The sequence below is a fragment of the Amblyomma maculatum genome, chromosome 3 (genome assembly GCF_055883805.1).
Source record: "Amblyomma maculatum isolate TAMU_Amacu chromosome 3, ASM5588380v1, whole genome shotgun sequence".
NCBI lineage: Eukaryota > Metazoa > Arthropoda > Arachnida > Ixodida > Ixodidae > Amblyomma > Amblyomma maculatum.
This window is the reverse complement of record NC_139346.1, coordinates 218,146,654-218,152,653: the sequence shown is the minus strand read 5'-3', so window position 1 is coordinate 218,152,653 and position 6,000 is coordinate 218,146,654.

Here is a 6,000-nt window from a genome sequence, read left to right as displayed (position 1 = left end):
GCAGCAGCAGCAGCAGCAGCAGCAGCAGCAGCAGCAGCAGCAGCAGCAGCAGCAGCAGCAGCAGCAGCAGCAGCAGCAGCAGCAGCAGCAGCAGCAGCAGCAGCAGCAGCAGCAGCAGCAGCAGCAGCAGCAGCAGCAGCAGCAGCAGCAGCAGCAGCAGCAGCAGCAGCAGCAGCAGCAGCAGCAGCAGCAGCAGCAGCAGCAGCAGCAGCAGCAGCAGCAGCAGCAGCAGCAGCAGCAGCAGCAGCAGCAGCAGCAGCAGCAGCAGCAGCAGCAGCAGCAGCAGCAGCAGCAGCAGCAGCAGCAGCAGCAGCAGCAGCAGCAGCAGCAGCAGCAGCAGCAGCAGCAGCAGCAGCAGCAGCAGCAGCAGCAGCAGCAGCAGCAGCAGCAGCAGCAGCAGCAGCAGCAGCAGCAGCAGCAGCAGCAGCAGCAGCAGCAGCAGCAGCAGCAGCAGCAGCAGCAGCAGCAGCAGCAGCAGCAGCAGCAGCAGCAGCAGCAGCAGCAGCAGCAGCAGCAGCAGCAGCAGCAGCAGCAGCAGCAGCAGCAGCAGCAGCAGCAGCAGCAGCAGCAGCAGCAGCAGCAGCAGCAGCAGCAGCAGCAGCAGCAGCAGCAGCAGCAGCAGCAGCAGCAGCAGCAGCAGCAGCAGCAGCAGCAGCAGCAGCAGCAGCAGCAGCAGCAGCAGCAGCAGCAGCAGCAGCAGCAGCAGCAGCAGCAGCAGCAGCAGCAGCAGCAGCAGCAGCAGCAGCAGCAGCAGCAGCAGCAGCAGCAGCAGCAGCAGCAGCAGCAGCAGCAGCAGCAGCAGCAGCAGCAGCAGCAGCAGCAGCAGCAGCAGCAGCAGCAGCAGCAGCAGCAGCAGCAGCAGCAGCAGCAGCAGCAGCAGCAGCAGCAGCAGCAGCAGCAGCAGCAGCAGCAGCAGCAGCAGCAGCAGCAGCAGCAGCAGCAGCAGCAGCAGCAGCAGCAGCAGCAGCAGCAGCAGCAGCAGCAGCAGCAGCAGCAGCAGCAGCAGCAGCAGCAGCAGCAGCAGCAGCAGCAGCAGCAGCAGCAGCAGCAGCAGCAGCAGCAGCAGCAGCAGCAGCAGCAGCAGCAGCAGCAGCAGCAGCAGCAGCAGCAGCAGCAGCAGCAGCAGCAGCAGCAGCAGCAGCAGCAGCAGCAGCAGCAGCAGCAGCAGCAGCAGCAGCAGCAGCAGCAGCAGCAGCAGCAGCAGCAGCAGCAGCAGCAGCAGCAGCAGCAGCAGCAGCAGCAGCAGCAGCTGCTGCTGCTGCTGCTGCTGCTGCTGCTGCTGCTGCTGCTGCTGCTGCTTGCTGCTGCTTGCTGCTGCTTGCTGCTGCTTGCTGCTGCTTGCTGCTGCTGCTGCTAAAGCAGCGCCGTCGCCGCCAGAATCCAGAGCAGTAAGCGAGGCTGAAGCAGAAGCTCATCGCCGCCGTCGAGAAGACCCTGCCGTTCGCACCGCCGAAGTGGAGGCTCATCGCCACCGTCGAGAGCAACCAGGTGTAAGCGAGGCTGAAGCAGAAGCTCATCGCCGCCGCCGAGAAGGGAGTCTTTGTTAAAGGAATACGCGTGAAAAATAAAAAAAAAAATATTCTGTGATAGCGCATACATGTGTTGCTCGATTTCTTTGCCTCTGCTGCTGCTGCTGCTGCTGCTGCTGCTGCTGCTGCTGCTGCTGCTGCTGCTGCTGCTGCTGCTGCTGCTGCTGCTGCTGCTGCTGCTGCTGCTGCTGCTGCTGCTGCTGCTGCTGCTGCTGCTGCTGCTGCTGCTGCTGCTGCTGCTGCTGCTGCTGCTGCTGCTGCTGCTGCTGCTGCTGCTGCTGCTGCTGCTGCTGCTGCTGCTGCTGCTGCTGCTGCTGCTGCTGCTGCTGCTGCTGCTGCTGCTGCTGCTGCTGCTGCTGCTGCTGCTGCTGCTGCTGCTGCTGCTGCTGCTGCTGCTGCTGCTGCTGCTGCTGCTGCTGCTGCTGCTGCTGCTGCTGCTGCTGCTGCTGCTGCTGCTGCTGCTGCTGCTGCTGCTGCTGCTGCTGCTGCTGCTGCTGCTGCTGCTGCTGCTGCTGCTGCTGCTGCTGCTGCTGCTGCTGCTGCTGCTGCTGCTGCTGCTGCTGCTGCTGCTGCTGCTGCTGCTGCTGCTGCTGCTGCTGCTGCTGCTGCTGCTGCTGCTGCTGCTGCTGCTGCTGCTGCTGCTGCTGCTGCTGCTGCTGCTGCTGCTGCTGCTGCTGCTGCTGCTGCTGCTGCTGCTGCTGCTGCTGCTGCTGCTGCTGCTGCTGCTGCTGCTGCTGCTGCTGCTGCTGCTGCTGCTGCTGCTGCTGCTGCTGCTGCTGCTGCTGCTGCTGCTGCTGCTGCTGCTGCTGCTGCTGCTGCTGCTGCTGCTGCTGCTGCTGCTGCTGCTGCTGCTGCTGCTGCTGCTGCTGCTGCTGCTGCTGCTGCTGCTGCTGCTGCTGCTGCTGCTGCTGCTGCTGCTGCTGCTGCTGCTGCTGCTGCTGCTGCTGCTGCTGCTTGCTGCTGCTTGCTGCTGCTTGCTGCTGCTTGCTGCTGCTTGCTGCTGCTGCTGCTAAAGCAGCGCCGTCGCCGCCAGAATCCAGAGCAGTAAGCGAGGCTGAAGCAGAAGCTCATCGCCGCCGTCGAGAAGACCCTGCCGTTCGCACCGCCGAAGTGGAGGCTCATCGCCACCGTCGAGAGCAACCAGGTGTAAGCGAGGCTGAAGCAGAAGCTCATCGCCGCCGCCGAGAAGGGAGTCTTTGTTAAAGGAATACGCGTGAAAAATAAAAAAAAAAATATTCTGTGATAGCGCATACATGTGTTGCTCGATTTCTTTGCCTCAATCTATCGAAAAGGTGAAACAGCTTATTTGCTGCGCTCAAATTTCGCATTAGGAAGTAACGTAATCGTCGGTAATTTTTTTTTTAAGCACTGTCCATATTAACGATACAAAAATACATGGGCCCAAGTGGGGCGCGTGCATTCTTTCCCTGCCCATTGTCCGGACAGCGAGTTTCCAAATTAACGAGGGATAAATACATTGAAAAGGTTTCGTCCCCAGAAAAACTGTCCATAATTCGGGTCGCCCATATTAACGGGGCACGACTATATATATATATATATATATATTCAAACAGGGTGTCACACAACTTTCCCGATTATCTATTTTATTCCAACAGTTTCGGACGGTGGACCGTCCTTCTTCAAGGTAGAATTGAGGTACTCAATTCTACCTTGAAGAAGGACGGTCCACCGTCCGAAACTGTTGGAATAAAATAGATAATCGGGAAAGTTGTGTGACACCCTGTTTGAATTTAACTCTGGCCCATTAGTAACAAGCAATCCATGTCTATATATATATATATATATATATATATATATATATATATATATATATATATATATATATATGGTGTTGTTTCACATAACTGAGGTGTACATTTTAGGGTGCAAAACGGCTGATTAAGCCAAGTACAAGCGCACAACAAATCTTCAGCACTCCTTACGTTACCGCGCTCAGGCCAAATCAGCCCATACCTCACAGCGATTGAGAAGGCCGTAAGAAAGAGGGCGCGCTTTCCCCCGAGACCGGCCGTGCCATCTCAATCGCCGAAGGAGAGCGCGCGCTCTTACTTAAGACCTTCTCAATTGCCGCGGGAACAATGGGAACGTTTCTCCTTGAGTTGCGCTCTCCGCCGCCGCAAGGAGCGCGACCTGCGCGACTAACAGACCCCATTGGAGAGGCCGTAAGAGAAGAGAAGCGCGCACTCTTTCTTACGGCCTTCTCAATCGCCGCGGGAACAATGGGAACTTTTCTCCTTGAGTTACGCTCTACGCCACCGCAAGGGGCGCGACCTGCTCACTGTTCGCTCCGCGTCTGCTTCAGCGGCGGCGGGTGGCTTTTGCCTGGTTTCGCGCTGTCGCTCGCTAGTTTCGTGGTGAGTGCAGCACCGAAATTAAAGAGCACAGAAGGTAGATGCTGCAGCGGCATATCGTCAACGTACCACACGTGAACGGATATAAAAAACACTGTCGTTCAGCAAACGTTCGACAAGCATGGCATACATTGCGGCATGATAGCTACTTTTGTCAATTTTAATCCGAATTTTCCCCAAGCCTGTGCAAGAATAGGAACAAAAAGAAAACTGAATGAGCAGTGATCACATCGAAGCTTCTTCAAGGCTAACATGACAGCAACTCGTCTGCAACAGCAAAACCGTCTTTCAGCGCTAGATGCGAAAACATTCATGTAGCACCGAAGATGAAAATAATTTCATAAAAATGTAATGTGTATTGCAAAATGCTTGCATGATATAAGTATTAGTATAACAGTCAAAGTAAACGTTGTAGGGTTGAGTTTTAAATGTTATAGCAATTCATATATTAGGCAATGTATGGCATTATAAACATTATTTTAATTTTGCAAATCAACAGTTTTAATGAAATTTTCACATGATATTATGCTTATTATGAAAACAAAAAATGGTTTGATATTCATGACACCACTTGTGCTCGAAGTGGTAAAAAAAGGCCAATAAATGATGAAGGTAATACTCGATGCAGTGACACAAATGAGTTCACCTGCTATATCGAAAGTATGCAAGAAACTGAAGACTCATTTCAAGCCTTATATAGCGACCCATTGAGGCTCTCTTCGGGAAAGTAAGGTTACTGTGCGGAAGGGAATGACATATGCTAGATGCGAGGGCCGTAACAGCTAGCGGCACATGACTACATTGTCAAGACGGACGTTTCATCTGAGAGCAAAATCACGGCACTGAAGGATGTGATGGCATCTCCTACCATCCCATTTCCCACTGTAACATATTCCGGTTCACCGTACGTCGCATGGATATATCGTTTAGTTAATCAACTTCGGGTGTGACGCTTACGCTATTCTTCTTGAAACTAGCGAAAGAAGCAGCCTCATGTAGTACGCTCTTCTACGAGGACAATGTTCTAGTGGACTGCATTATCCGAAACCAGAGCTTGCTGCCCTATTGGGCAAGCTTTTTTTTTTTTTTTTTCGAAAAAGCTGCCGTGCACCTACTACACACAAATGTTCTCGAAGTACTTAAGATCCTGATTCAGTCAGCATTTCAGAATTCAACTCTGAGTTGCCCGAAAGGAATCGACAACAGCTATGTTATTAGGTCCGCTTCTTTGATATTTGAAAAATTTCTCAGAATTTTTCTCAATTAATTATTCCAGGAAAGTGACAAAGAAGACCGAGAGGCCAACTTATGTGCACAAGCTGTGCAGGAAGATTTTGAGCCTGAATTTTCTAGACGCAGGTCGCATTTTGATGAATTGATGAATATATAGTGCAATGTGTAACTTTGAAGGACAATTTTTTTATTGTTTGCCGCTCTTTTCGATTCTGCGTAACTGTTTATGCCCATATCCTTGATTAAAAGTAGTCGCGAGACTACATATACATCTACGGTCTTTCAACCGACTGATATGTTTTGAACGAAGCTAGAACAGCCCACTCCACTAGACAAGTGAAATTTTTACTATATGAGTAAATTTTTGTTCTTTACTCTGAATCTGAGACTCGCCATGAATTTTTGCCGGTGCCTCTTCTGATCTAAATGAAGACGGTAGCGGTTGACAGAATCTTCCCCCAACAGTTCACCATGCACTCACGTGAGGTCGCGCTACACCTGCTTAAAACATTCAAAGGCAGATTGCATAGCCTGGTAAATTTATTTTTGTACAAAACTTAGGGGTAAAAAATGTTGAAGTGTAACCGAAGCTTCATTCGACCGAGCGCGCGCGTGAGCGGATTGTTGACTGTATTTTATTCCTCGTACACGATAAATCTTCGATGTTGATGACGGACTTTGTATAAACCATAAGGGGCGAAATGTCAGGACCTGCCGGTTGAAACTGACGCGGGCGAAGCTGAAAGCGAGCGCGCGTTTCCCTTGCGCGTGAACGGCTGTAGCGGAGGAGCAGCAGTGGGGCGGTGGCGACCCCACCGAGGCTCGGCGGGCGGTGGAAACAGACCCCATTGGAGAGGCCGTAAGAG